Raw genomic sequence first — 15,968 nt, forward strand, 5'->3', positions numbered from 1 at the left:
CTCTAGCTGACGGACACCAGACTTGACTAGACTACCAAGCGAAGTCATGGAGCAAAATGTACAATTACTTGGAAACGCATGCATCTCCACTTTTATTCATGGTTTCTTTTGATTTATTGATGTATTTTTAAACTGAAAGTACTTGTCGTAGTAATAAAGGCTACTTTACAGCGGTCTATAGACCCTAATCAGAATCCAGCAGACTGAGCATATTTTCAATATCCTTTTTACAGCTGTGTCTTGTCTGTCACGAAACATTTGTGTGATCAACAGATAAGCACACCAAAAGGAAACAGACAGGTTTTTTTCACGACAAAGAAGATAGATAAGGCATGTTATGTGGCTGTGACTCAGGTAAACTGCATAAGTGGGCCTACAGCAGCAGAGCACGGGTAGTAAACGCTTGTCAGATAACACTACCAGAGGGACAGGTATTGCTGGTATCCCATACTCATAAACATGATCTGGCCTTGTGTTTCATGTTCTGCTGTGAGCCACGACTGCCACCAAACACACACACACACACACACACACACACACACACACACACACACACACCTATGGTTTGCCTCCCCCCTCGCAGCCACAAGTACTGTAATCTGCACATCATATTTACAGCAGCTATTGAGGGCTGAATGGAGATGTTTATCTGTGGCTGGTCTATTGTTCTGGCAGATACTGTATAGCTCTGCCCTTTAATGTAGGACCATCATCATTCTGCACACAGCTGCCAGGGGGGGGGGGATTTACATGACTATACAAAATGCCCTCTGGCTAATAAACTAACTAGATAATGTTATTCATTTGATATGATTATGCCCGTCAAAGAAATCCAAAAGGATTACAATATGTTAACATGATAAATTGCTAAAAGGTTATATCTGAATACATACAATAAAACAAAATGTAGTTCTGTTATTCGGTGTAATACACTCACTATATAATTTGGCTCAAATAGGACCAGTTTTCTTAAATACAGTCATAGAAATCTTGATGTATATATGACAGATAACGGATGTTATAATAAGTTAAACATATATGCAGCAATTGATGTGACACAGATCCCCATATGTGTAGTGTCCTGTAATCCGTTCCATTCTGGACAGTGACATGCAGAGCCTTTGTCTGCTGTCGTCTGGCAGCTTTCAGGAGAGCTCCTGGCTGCTCACAGTCACCCTGCATCTCATTACCTCTAATAGGCACTGACGGACATCCTGTCTCCTATCAGGCCCTTTTTCTGTCCCCAGATAGTAACACTGTCCTGGTCTGGACAAGGTTGAGCCTGTGCATGTCCCAGTCCAGGCCAGCTAGACCGTTAGTACTCACCCTACACGCACAGGCACACACCTCTGTCTACCCTGCCCAGCTATCAACCTTCCCTGTTTGAATTGAGGCTGAGACTTGAGAACGACTCCGGTACAGGACATTCAGTCCCACCATTCACTTCCGGCATTAGTTTCATCTCCAATTCTGGCTACTGTAATAATAGGGTCGTCAGGGGGGAGCAGCCCCCTGCTAAGTGATTTTTCTCACCCTTCCCTTCTCGCCAGTGGCTATTGTACAGTGTGATCCAGTTATTATTACCCACTACTAGACTGTAGTTTGGCTGTTCACTGTCTGTAATTGCCATGGTAATTTATCATGTGGTGTGTATAATAGGGTAGCTGGGGAAAATGAGTGGGCTTTGTCTGGTGCAGTCTTTGTGGGATAAAATGTGCATTTGAGTATTTGTTATTTAAATGCCCTTTTCTGTGTATTTGAGTATTTTTTAATACACAGCCCAAAACAAGTACTTATGAGTCTTTTTCATGTTTTTTTGTTGTTGTAAAAAACAATTTGTCAACCAAATTGTATTTGGAAGTATTTTCCAAATACGTATTTCAAATACCTGTGTTAAATGCAAGGGAGTGTATTTGAGTCCATATATTTTAGTATTTTCTTTCCAATACTTTCCAAGTATTTACATTCAACAACTAGTTTTTTTCAAATATAGTTTATCTGAATACTTGTTTGTGAAATGCATTAAATGAATTGAAATACCAGAAATAGTATTTGAACCCAGGTCTGGTGTGAGTGAGTCTACTGTATGACTGTAATCAGACACATAAGTCACTCACCACACCCAAAAACAACTGGTTGCCTGGGTCCCGTTTCTAAACGGAGCATTCTGTATAAAAAGCCCCTTCTATATACAACCTCTGTGCATCTGCGGTATACTACAAATGACATTGCAGAGATTCCTAGCTTAGATTACAACAATACAAAGTCTGTGAACGCACTCAGGGGTGCGGTGTAAAAACCGACCCCTTTGAAATGCCTTTTACATGTAATTGACCAAGACAGGTCTTAAATGCAGTCCCATTAATAGAGCATACAGTCTCCTAATGTGCCAGCTAACTAGGAATCAATGGTGACAAATAGAGAAGTGCATCAGAGCATCTCGTCGACAGTGACATCCAAGTACAGGACAGTTAAAAGGGTTAGGACAGTATCTGTGGTAGATGTCCTTGTAAGTGACATCCAAGTACAGGACAGTTAAAAGGGTTAGGACAGTATCTGTGGTAGATGTCCTTGTAAGTGACATCCAAGTACAGGACAGTTAAAAGGGTTAGGACAGTATCTGTGGTAGATGTCCTTGTAAGTGACATCCAAGTACAGGACAGTTAAAAGGGTTAGGACAGTATCTGTGGTAGATGTCCTTGTAAGTGACATCCAAGTACAGGACAGTTAAAAGGGTTAGGACAGTATCTGTGGTAGATGTCCTTGTAAGTGACATCCAAGTACAGGACAGTTAAAAGGGTTAGGACAGTATCTGTGGTAGATGTCCTTGTAAGTGACATCCAAGTACAGGACAGTTAAAAGGGTTAGGACAGTATCTGTGGTAGATGTCCTTGTAAGTGACATCCAAGTACAGGACAGTTAAAAGGGTTAGGACAGTATCTGTGGTAGATGTCCTTGTAAGTGACATCCCTTATTGTGTTTGGATGCTGTCAAGGTCTGACATATTAAACTGTATGGACTTAACCTTTATTTTAACTGGGAGTCAACACTGAGACCGAGGGCCTCTTTTCCAGGTAAGCCCTGTGTGCACGATACACATCGAGATACACATTTAAAACTACAGAAATACTCAATAAGCAGGATGAGTGTGAACAGGAAACCCCGAGACCTGATGGGCCTCACGGGTGATATAACTGTACTGTAGTCATCGCCGTGTCACTACTGAGAGAGATGGGGGGAGAGGACGTGTTCCTGATACGGATACCCTGTGCTCATGTTGTGGGAACAAAAACTAAAACACAGGAGAGACAGAGCGAGAGAGAGAGAGTGAATGATTGTGACTGCTCCCCTAGTGACACAAAACCACAAGTCACGTTACTGGTGCAGATACAGTAGTGATATTTGTTTTTTTATAGGTTTGATGGGAATGAGGTAACCTATTGACCTGAGGCACACTACAGGCTTGGAGCCCGTGATCTGACTAGCGATACCCTCACACCGCAAGTCATGCATTTGTGTCAATGGAAGGTATGTGGGAGGTTGGAGTTATTCATGAGAAGCTCAAGTTGTAATGTAACCCTTGCGGCTTGTGTCGAGATCTCAAAGCCCCACTACATTATCAAACACATGATATCGTCCGTAGAGGGAACATTTGTAGTAGAGGTCCCCTGCTGTTCCAGTGCAACATTGCGGGGAACCAATAGTACATGACTTTGCCACTGACGCTCTTGAAAATTGCCCGTCGGAAAAATGCTGTTGGTCTTTGCCGTTAGACCATCACAGTCTGGCAGTGGCACACAGTAGCAGGTCAGACATGTCCAAAAATGGGAAAATAAAATATAACGTTTGGTGGTCAGCATGATGTGTGGCCATGACATCACTCGGTAATCTAAAAATGTCCTGAAGACCATGTACAGTAGTGGCCTTTCCGATTCCCCCTCAGCTAATATATAAGTCAACATTAACACTGTAGCTTCACCGAGGCATGTAGACATCCAAATATAACATTTTGCATGAGAAAGTCTTCCGTCTTGAAATAAGGGCCATTTGTGATTCAGAGAGAGACTGCAGAGCCCAGAGAATGTTACTTCAATGAAAGCTAAATCATTTGAAGCCTTTTAAATAGCTGGTGCCTTAGATGTGTCAGTGATAGCTTGAGAGTTGAAATGACTAGCTTATCATGTTAACCTACTTCTAGTTCCATGACTCATTGTATAAACCCAATCATTTATTAGTTCACTGGAGTCCATAAGGGGCTAGTGCAACAGGTCTGGTACACTTATACAGTGTCATAGCCAATATTGAGTTAGTAGAATGTTCATAGCTTATAGTCAACAAGAAATATAGTGCAAATAAACAGTGATTGGGAACTGAGGTTACGTTATGTCAGAATTGGACAAGCCTGATTCCAATGAGCTAAATTCCATGAACCACTTAGGAGCTTAATATGATTTAACATATCAGGCATTGGCACAATTATGCCCTATTCTAACGCTGTAAGACCAGCAACAACCTAAACTTAACTACCTTAAAAAGGCTATTAGGTTTGAAAATGAAAAACAGCCAAGACAGTGATTTGCACAAAATGAAAATATGTATGACGTAAATAGAGCTCTTCAACTGGATAGTAATGAGTGACTAAACAAAAGAAATGGCCCGATGTAAAGTGCTGCATTGATAGAATTCTGACTTCCGTTTTATGACAGTATGTTTTGTTGTTGCAAGCTAACACTCCACACCCCCATTACCCAGAGTTCCTGCTAAGCACCACTTTCACACCCATACAAAATGAGTAGAGCAGAGGCCCTGCTAAGTTACGTTATTAAAGTAATGCGCTGTGGCCGTTAATTTCCCTTTCACTAATGAAGAATGAACCAAATCCCGAATTCAGAGTCAGAGGCGATGGAAAAGAGTCAGTAATGATAACCTCCACATGCCTGTCTGTCACGGAGACCGATCACCTCACAGACATAGGAAATGACTGACTGACCAGGAGGAGCTAGTTGTTAATATGGCAACAGCATGTCGCTAAAACGATCTGACACGGGCTAGCCTGTCTCTAGCCTGTCTCTAGCCCGCATGTTAATAGGCATTGCGGGGGTGTCCATGGCAACTGTGTTTACAGTCCAAAAAAACTTTTACACCAACAGGTTTCAGCTGCATCCGGGTACAGAAAACAACAATTTAGATAATTACAGGCTTATTGTAAAAGGTGTTTAAACCTAATACAACTATGTCTTCATACCAATTCTTACCTATTTATTATGCTATTAATAGATAATGAATGTGCTACACGAGGCTCTGAAATGTTTTCATTCAGGCTGTGAAATCTGCTAATCTTCCCAGTGGTGGAGCTGCTGCGCTGGCCCACATTGGGCTGTCTGACTCAGTCAGATGATAAGAGTGTGTGTGTCTGGCGCTAAAGTCTCCTTGAGAAGGGCAAAGGACGCGACCACTCTCCTATCCTCTGACCGACAGCCAACAATAGCAGCGAGGGTCTGCGGCTACCACTGTGTGGGATACTCACTCCAACCCGGTGTGTGTGTGTGTGTGGTTATCTGGGGGTGCATGTTGAGTTTGGACATGTGTGTATGCTTCTGTGCATGGATGTAGAAGAGATAACAGGACAACCTGTGTATTTTATGGCCACTGCAGTAACCTATTGCATCCCTTTCCCTCATGTGGCACAGAGCTTTCCCTTCCAGTAGCATTGGCCCTAGCAGCTTGACAAATGTCTACTCTTCCCTCCCAGCCAGGCCTGACCCGCTCTCCTCTCTGCCCCCCTCACACAGTTACTCTTATTGGAGGCAAGCTCTCGGACGGCGTGTGCCAGGTTCATGTTTCTAATTTTCACCAGCCAGGGAATGGGGTGGGGGTGTAAGGAGGGGTGCAGCAGGCAGACAGACGCCCGGGCAGAAACCTGTTTATTCATGCATAAGCTAACCCCCACCCCTCTCCACTACCGCCTCCCTCCTCGTCCTGATCGATACACTAGGCAGCCCACGCAGAGTAAGTCCCTGTTGTCAGGCCACCTGACTGGGACAAGGAGCGTCTGGTCGTAAATCGACCTGTTGAGGAGGGGAGAGGAGACACTATGCAGCATCAGCACTACTCTAATATGCCATCCCATTACTCATCTGGCATCTCATTTGCCGGGGTGGAACATGCATAGTTTTCCACATACATAGTGCATGATGGGAGAAAATGCCCCTGGGGATGGAGTAAGGCTGAGAGGAGGGGAGAATGCGGCAGTGTGAAAATACATGTTTTTCAATCCTCCATACTCTCTAGGACATAGACTTTCTTCTCTGGCTTGACGGTCTCTGGCATCTGCTCCAGATCAGGCCCTGTTCCTTCCTGTCACAATACCAGCCACGGGCCCTGACCGTCACAGAGGCTGTTGATTCCTCAGCCCTTGAGAGATGTCAGCCCCAGTCCTCAGAGAGGATGGAACCAGGGAAGCTCCTCTATTTAGTGGATACATTTCTGAGGCCTCGTTAACGGACGACGGACATTTCTAGCACTCCCAGTCTCAGAGCTCATTGGAAATGGATACTAAATCTAAATCAGTGTGAAGGAGGGAGAAGGAAGCCCAATCAGATTAAATATGGAGGGGGAAAGGGTTCCCAGGGGACCCCAGATGCCCGCTGGCCATTATGAAACATAATCATTAATGTTTCATCCCCATCAGTGGGGTAGAGGAGCCCTCATGGGCAATATTGACAAGCCACACACAGCAGATTGGAGCACGCCACAGGAGGGGGAGGTGGTTTGAAGCACTCCACATGGGGTTAACTCGTGAGCACGACATTTGATTTCCTGCTTCATGCGAGCGCCGAGATTGAGATATGGCTTTAATTGATTGGATCACAAGGCAGGCTTTTCTCCTGAAGACGTCTACACACTGAGATTCAGGGTTCCCAAATCAGACTGAGTTAGCTGTCCATCCTTCTTGGAGCAAAAGTATTTTCCTGTTTGAACCGATTACACAACACGCAAAGATAATGACTTTCAACTTAGAACCTGGAATTGAGTATAAATAATTTGATTTTGCATCAGTAACCTCAATGTGTTTATGAATCAAAACGACTCCCGAGGTCGTTGATGTTGACGTTTTTAAAGAGTGTGTGTTTATGCTGAGTGAAGTCCCATTCCCACGAGGCAATCTGCTCCGCCCCCTTATAAACAAAACAGCAAAAAGGCACTCCTCCAGGGCTAATCACCAGTTGTGTGTTTTATGTGAACGCAGTGAGGGAAAGGGACAACCTCTGACGGGGCTCACACAGACATTCCCTAATGGAAACAATGAAGTGTTATTCTCAGAGGCTGCTGAACCAGGTGGCATGTCCTGAGGCACTGTTAGTCAGAGAGTATAACAATCAGTTTTTACAGACAGTTCCTTGACAGACTCTTGGTGTTCCGAGGTCCTTTGTTGGATATGTGTGTGTGTGTGTGTGTGTGTGTGTGTGTGTGTGTGTGTGTGTGTGTGTGTGTGTGTGTGTGTGTGTGTGTGTGTGTGTAGGACTAACACAAATGTCCTGTGGCTCGTCAATCCCTCTGTCAATCTTGCCCTGCAACATTTGAGGTTTAGAAATTCCCAATGTTCATGGCTCCTGTACTGCGCTGTTGAGCACTTGCTTGCTTACTCAGCATCTTCCCACCTCTCCATCCCTCGCTCCCGTCTTTCACTCATTCCCTCGCTCTCGGAGCACGTTTAATAAACTCCCTACCCCTGTGCCTGCAGAGAGATATGATCGAGAGAGAGAGGGGGGAGGACTCAAAGATTGGGAGTGCTTAGCTTGTTAAATGTAGTCTCCTTGACTGCGGTCACCTCCCTGCTCCTTTCTCAGAGTCCTCTGCTCTTCCACCCTGAACCTGCTGAACTCTCAGGAGGGGTGATGAACAATGAACTCTAACCCCAGCCTCTCCCTAAGACCTGCCTGTCCGTTTCAGACAAAGGACAGGACCGCAGAGAGGTGGTATAATAAGACGGACAGCCTAACTGGTATTGGAGAAGCCAACCATCCCTGACAATGTCACCTCTCTGTATCTGTCTGGCATACAGAGGACAAGGTCGTATGCAAATAGCTGAGATATGGGTTCACTGATATTTCCGCAATCCATGCACAGAAACAGATAGAAGGCTGTCCCTAACAGTGAATGTGCACACGTGTCTGGAGTAGTAGTAGTAGTAGGGGTTCAAATTGTGGTGACTGAAATATTGTATTCAGGCTGTGAAAGCAGGAGTTTACATGGTCACGTCTGCTAACAACCCCCCCCCGTTCTGCAAACATCCTACGAGACTGATCTGCAAACAGAGCGCTTCTCTGAGATTGTGAGCTGTCTGCATGCTTCTGCTCAGAGCTTTTTAAAATATTTTTAATTGAACTTTCATTTTCCAAGAGTAGCTGACACTCAGAGCAATATCAAACTGCTGCTCAACTTATTCACTGTGTACTTCTGAATGTACGATTCGAGCCCTCTTCATTTAAATGACTGTTCTCGGTAACTAGATACTATACCCATACTAATTTGATGAGACGGTAAAGAGCATGAATCTTGACTCAAATACCTTCCTCCTTTGTCTGTTAATTTGCCATCCCAGATATATATTGCGGTAGGTGAATCTTTGACTGGTCTTTAACTCGGAGCAAGGTGAGGTGCGGACGGCTCTGAGGGCCGTGAGGTGGGGCCCTAGCCAAGCCTGCTGTGTGTGATAACAGACCCTATCCAAGTCCTCCTGGAGACAGCAGTTAAACTGAGTCCCATAGAGGGAATAATTACTCTGCCAGCCTCTGAGCTCAGATGGAGATTCCACCGACGGCCCTCAGTGGACTCTCTCTCTCTCATGCACTGAGGCAGCTACAGATATGCAGGCTGATTTCAGTAAAGATATTCTGGGCGGCAAGGAATCGAGATTCTCCCTATTAAACCGGTACAATCTGTATAAGAGGTGAGCATAGCAGATTTCCAACACTGTCCGTTTGTCACACACAAGTCACGACTGAAGAACAAAAAGGCCACATACCGGTAGATGTGACTGCAGTAGCCCCACACTGACCCCTGATGGACAACTAGTGCACCTACACTGTCTTCTACACTACAAATCACAAAAACTGGATTCTCAATCCAAGGTCCTCATACTCCTGTACCGTAGACGTCATATGCTCATTAGTACAGCGAAATAAGGAAGAAATAGTATTTGTAGATCTCTGGAACAGAGATGGAATTATGAAGAGATTGTGAAGAGGAGATACGGTGATTCCTCCTCATGCAAAAGTTTTTTAAAAACTATTTGCAAAACAACCTACTGCAGTCTGTGTTCCAAAGACTAATGAAGTTCCTCACAACAGGGAACTTCTCTGCCTTAATCTAACCCAACAGATAATCACCTCCACCTGGGTACCACTGCCAGCTAGGGAAGGAATGACTGCTGTTCCTGCTCCACTCCTTTTCATTCTGGTGCCAGTCTCCCCCGCTGAGTACTCCAGCCTGGCAGAGGTCGGCCTCTGCTATGCCCCTCTGGGCCTGTGTGGGGGTTGTGTGTGGCATGTACCCACTTGGCACAGACCAGACACCCTGGCTGGTTGGCACTGGAGCTTCGTAGGATTCCAGTAAAATGAGCGGTCTATGGCTCTGGGCAGAAACAGGCTCTAATATACTGTAGGGATGGTAATCAAGGACTGTCTGAGGCTTGACATAGCATGGAACAGTATAGCCAGTATAGCCACATTCATACATTCCCACGCTACGTTCTTATTTACAGACACCATCTCCCTCCTCCCTTAATCAAATGGTAAAGGAGGGCCTGGGAACCAGTAGGCCTATTTCATTAACACCTTTGGCTGCGTTGGTTATACTTCAGACAACAAAACATCTTAGTTCCCCACGTTTGAGATGACCTTCAAATCTCTGTGTTTTATTAGTTAGGCCATCTGTGAATGCCAGTGATTCCTGAGGGACACAAACTGAATCGCATGATCAGGGCTGCCGTTTTCCAATAACTGTTAGTGTGTTAGTTCCCATAGATGTTAAAAACTTGTATTGCAGTGTGATGGGAGGGCTGGCTGGCTGGCTCTGTGTGTTTAGTGTGTATAGGCCTGTGTTTGTGTGCATGCATGTGTGTATTACTGTGTGTGTGTGTTTGTGTGCAGGGCTCTATAGTCCAACCATTTTGGTTAAATATGCTCCTAAATATTTTAATGTAAGACCTGATAATTTTTATTTGGGAGCACCAGTGCCCCCCTCCAATAATTGATCTAATGATTAGGCTTCCCTGTACAGTAGTTTCCGAGTGCAAGAGAGAGAAAAAAGTGAGCGCAGATCAGTTAGAGTCATGGTTAGAGTTAGAGTCATGGCTCCGAGGTACCGGTTTGGCTACTATGGTGCTGAAATGGACAGAGCTTTCTAAAGGTGCTGATTAATTCAAAGCATTTGACGCATATGCATATTAGTGCCCAAGCCCCCAAAGAAAGCCTGAATTAAAACATTATGGTACCATTATACAATAGCTTCGGTAAGTATTCAGACCTCTTGACTTTTTCCACATTTTGTTAGGCAACAGCCTTATTCTAAAACTGATTAAATCCCCCCCCCCCTCATCAATCTACACACAATAGCCCATAAGCACAAAGCAACAAACAGGTTTAGACATTTTTGCAAAGTTATAAAATACTGAAATAACACTTTTACATAACTATTCAGAACCTTTACTCTGTACTTTGTTGAAGCACCTTCTGCAGAAATAACAGCCTCTAGTCTTTTTGGGCTTGTCGTTACAAGCTTGGCACACCTGTATTTGGGGAGTTTCTTCCATTCCTCTCTGAAGATCCTCTCAAGCTCTGTCAGGTTGGATGGGGAGCGTAGCTGCACAGCTATTTTCAGGTCTCTTCAGATATGTTAGATCGGGTTCAAGTCCGGGCTCTGGCTGGGCCACTCAATGACATTCGGAGACTTGTCCCTAAGCCACTCCTGTGTTGTCTTGGCTGTGTGCTTAGGGTCGCTGTCCTGTTGGAAAGTGAAACCTTTCCCCAGTCTGAGGTCCTGAGCAGGTTTTCATCAAATATTTCTCTGTCCTTAGCTCTGTTCATCTTTCCCTCGATCCTGACTAGTCTCCCAGTCCCTACCCCTAAAAACCATACCCACAGCATGATGCTGCCACTACTATGCTTTGCTGTAGGGATGGTGGCTGGTTACCTCCAGACGTGATGGTGGTTTCATCAGACCAGAGAATGTTGTTTCTCATGGTCCAAGAGTCCTTTAGGGGCTTTTTGGCAAACTCCAAGCAGGCTGTCATGTGCCTTTTACTGAGGAGTGGCGTCCATTTGGCCACTCTATCATAAAGGCCTGATTTGTGGAGTGCTACAGAGATGGTTGTCCTTCTGGAAGGTTCTCCCTTCTCCCTCTCCACAGAGGAACTCTGGAGCTCGGTCATAGTGACCATCTGGTTCTTGGTCACCTCCCGGACTAAGGCCCTTCTCCCCCGATTGATCAGTTTAGCTGGGCAACCAGCTTTGGGAAGAGTCTTGGTGGTTCCAAGCTTCTTCCATGTAAGAATGATGGAGACCACTGTGTTCTTGGGGACCTTCAATGCTGCAAACATTTTTTGGTACCCTTCCCCAGATCTGTGCCTCGACACAATCCTGTCTTGGACCTCTACGGACAATTCCTTCGACTTAAAGGCTTGTTTTTTGCACTGATATGCACTGTCAACTGTGGGACCTTATATAGACAGGGTGTGTCTTTCCAAATCATGTCCAATCAATTGATGATCAATGAAAACAGGTTGCACCTGAGCACAATTTTGAGTCTCATAGTAAAGGGTTTAAATATTTGTCTGTTAATTTTTTATAAATTAGCAAACATTTCTAAAAACCCGTTTTTGTTTTGTCATTCTGGGGTATTGATGGGGGGACGACGACTATTTAATCCATTTTAGAATAAGGCTGTAACATAGCAAAATGTGGAAAAAGTCACCTGGTCTGAATACTTTCCGAATGCACTGTACATAGCCTTCCGAATATTTTGCACGGCAGAAAAACAAAAAATACCATATATTTTATATTTTCTTAAAACTGCATTGTTGGTTAAGGGCTTGTAAGTAAGCATTTCACGGCTAAGTCTACACCAGTTGTTTTGGGCGCATGTGACAAATAACATTTGATTTATTTGGTACATAATTGGTCGAATGAACTTTTTTACCAACTAGTAAATCACCTTTCAGTGTGGAATGTATTATTATGTATACTGTATGGACTGGGATAGCTTATTCTACACTGAAACGTTCTATCCATGAGGCTGGGAGAGAACACCGTAGCACAATGCTATTGGTTCATTGATTGTACTTAGTTGGCCTACAATAGTGATTTTTTATTTTATATAGTAATAGGGTCTATTTAACTTTTATCATCATTAATAGGCTGAAACATTACCTTACAGAATCTCACCACTGCATGTTTCCATCGCAGAAGAATATTATATATTTTTTTTATATTGTTCACGCCACAAAAAAGGTACCGAATCCTGGCAAATAGGTTCCGGAACGCAGCAGTCTAAAAAACAGAGGTACCGAATCCTGGCAAATAGGTTCCGGAACACAGCAGTCCAAAACAAAGGTACCGGATCTTGTTCCAGCAGGATCTGGCTCAAAATAGGCACATGTATTTCAGAAGTAGCTAGAATTCATAGCACTAATATAGGCTGTGTCAATCAATTAAAACGATTGTTTCTGGTGCTCCTAAATTGAATGATGTGCGCCTAACTTTAAGTCAGTGCTACCAATTAAACATGTTAACTTATAGCCCTGTCTGCTTTCTGTGTGTGCACTGCAGCCTCCTCTCCTCCACCCCTGAAGCCAGATGTTGGTTTACTGCGTCTCAGCTTGCATGTCCCCTGCTGGGAAGTAAGTACTGAACAGACCTGACTGCCTGGATAGATACAGTAGGTGGTGGGAGGAAGGATTTAGTAACCTCTATGACTCTGTACAGATTTCATCTTCGCAACTCAGGTGCAAGCCTCTTGAATGAGAGGACAAGCCCTGGTCATGATTCCATAATTCATCTGCATTGACTGACTGAGTCGGAGGTAGAACAACTACTGTAGTAGGTTGGATGCTGCATCGAGATACACTGCGAGTAGCAAAGGGCTGCTCTTTTAACTTGGCTGCTATACATGTTTACAGTTGAGTCATTTGGCAGACGCTCTTATCCAGAGCAACTTACAGTAATGAGTGAATACATTTTCATATTAGTTCGTACAGGTCCCCCGAGGGAATCGAACTCACAACCCTGGCGTTGCAAGTGCCATGCTCTACCAACAGCCACACAGGACCGTCTCTCAGTTGGTAGGGAATGTATACTAGAATATATATATATATATATATATATAAAAAAAAAATATATATATATATAAATATATCAGTTATAACCTACAATAACTAGGCCTAGAAATCTATGAGACAGAATATGATTAGCATGTATCTGGGAAACACTACAAGCTAACTATAGTCAATAAAGGATGTTATTTCCTGCCATTAAACAGGGGGAGATGTGCTCAGACAGAGAGAGCTCTGCTGACTAAGCACTTCCTTCAGCCAGGCACAGAGCGCCTTTCTGGCATCGCTGCGGGCTGGAGGAGATGCGGCGAGCAACACAGCACCCCCCCCCATTCTCTCTAGCCTATCCCTCCTCTCTTTTTGTTCTGCTATGCGGCCGTATGGCAACAGCAATATCCAGATGGCTGGTTTATGCGTATCTTCTGAGGAACAATCCTCTGCCATGTCAATAAGACTTGTTGCACTACGTATGTAATGTGCAGCGATGAGAGTGCTAGGTCAGCATATTGCCTCAGTGCTGAAACGTTTAACCGTAAGTACTGAGACATGATGTACAGGGTGGAATTGACCTTTAGATAGTGCCTGACAAGGTCCTTGATTGGGCCTATTGAATTTCAAAAATGTCAGCCATGAAAACATGTTCTAAACTCAATTGAATATATAAAGAAAACTAATGGCTGAAGACTCACAGGCGGTAACGTACCTTTATTACAACGTATTAAGGCGGCAATTATCCTTAGAAAGGTATGATTAGGAAAGTATGAGTTGGTTCCGTAAGGAGAGTTAAGGGTTCAGATATAGTGGTGGGCTGTCTTCTGTGTTCCATCGTGTTCCAACTGTCTTTCGCCCCTCCAGCCTGCTTTGTAGGCCAGAGGTTGAATGCCAGGGGGTGTAATGGTGTGTTCACTTGAACTCAACGAGTGAACACACAAACTCAGGATGCAGACAGTAAACTGTGGTCCACCCTCCCCATCTCCCAGAGTGATCAGCCAAACTAAGCCTTACCATCAAGGCTCCCAGCTCTGGGCCCGGGTGATATGTGGGAGAACGTGAGGCTCCCAGTAGAGAATATGCAGGGGATAAGCTTTTAATTCAGTGTCATTGGATTAATGCCAGTGACATCTATAATTTCACAGCCTTAACTAATAGGAAGGAACATGGGCTAGTTGTCAATGCAGAGACACTTCCTGGAAGTCGAAACAACCAAGTCACATGATGAGAAGTGGAAGCACTGGCAGGTGGAATCTTCAATGAACATGGATTAGAATAAGTTCTGGAGGGGAAGAGTGACCGACAAAAACCGTTGACCACTTAGAGAGATTCTGCACCATTCTAAAGCCAGGCATGAAGCCCGTAGATAAGTATGTATTCTGGTAGGGCGTGAGAAACACGGGTGAAGTTGAAGAGGACAAGGACGGGAGAGCTGTAAGAGGTGCCGAACACAATCGGACCTACGGTGGCAGGGATTTCTACCCCGGACAGCTGCTATGTTGCTTCATCAGTAACATTCCTGACCATCAAGACAAATAATGCACAACCATCAAGTCCTGGAGCTGTGGATCCCTTGAACACAAAGCCAGAGAATGTAACACCAGCAAATGGACACTGTGATAAAAACGGCCACCCCTCCTTCGATTGCACAGTCCTATGCACATAGGGAGAAGGGAAGAGGGAGACCAAGTAGAACCACCTATAGCCCACCCGACGGAGAGAAGACAGCTTCCAGCGAAGAGCCAGCAGGGCAGGAACGCAAGCAGCAGAAGCCCGAAGACAAGCAATCTGAGAGAGACCAGTCAGTCATCGAACGAGAAGGAGCGTGAGAGCACAGGGAAAGACTATTTTGACATCGCTTCCTATAGTGAATACACCAGCAACTCTTTTCTTCCTGAGAGCGAGGTTAACATAGGTGAATGGTACACCAGCAACTCTTTTCTTCCAGAGAGCGAGGTTAACATAGGTGAATGGTCCTCCAAAGGGGACCCAGAAGGAGTCGGAGACATTGACTGGGACGTTCAAATGGAACTAAAAGGGAGAAGACCCATTTAAATGAAAGTTGGAAGGGGTGAACAATGGAATATATAGATTGTTATATTCCTTAAAGGGATACTTCCCTTTATCTACTTCACCGGAGTCAGATAAACTGTGGATACTATTTTTGTCTCTGCATGTGGTTTGAAGGAAGTTGCGCAAATAGTAACTAGCGTGAGCGCAATGAATAGAAGTCTATGGGTATCTTATACAGATACAAGTTTATCTGACTCCAGGGAAGTAGATAAAGGGCCTCGTTGCTAAAATTGTGAAGTATCCCTTTAAAATCAATTATCTTTTATTATTATTATGAAATGTAAATGTACTGTATTGATGTTAATCACTTCTTAATCCCAAAAACTAGCTAAATGAACAAAAACTAAGAATCTAAAGCTTACTGAATATGAAAGATCTTTTTTTTACACAAAAAAGTAAGAACCACAGATGATGCAAAGCAAATATCTATCTCATGAAAGAGAAAATAATCAGAGCGCTGTGAGTTAAAGCTGATCTTGTTCAACACAAAGATGATGGTGTGTGGAAACGGGGTCCCTGGTCTCTAACTTGGTCCCGATTAGGATTTACCACAATAAGAAGAAAAAATATA

This window comes from Oncorhynchus gorbuscha, linkage group LG10, assembly GCF_021184085.1.
Source record: "Oncorhynchus gorbuscha isolate QuinsamMale2020 ecotype Even-year linkage group LG10, OgorEven_v1.0, whole genome shotgun sequence".
NCBI lineage: Eukaryota > Metazoa > Chordata > Actinopteri > Salmoniformes > Salmonidae > Oncorhynchus > Oncorhynchus gorbuscha.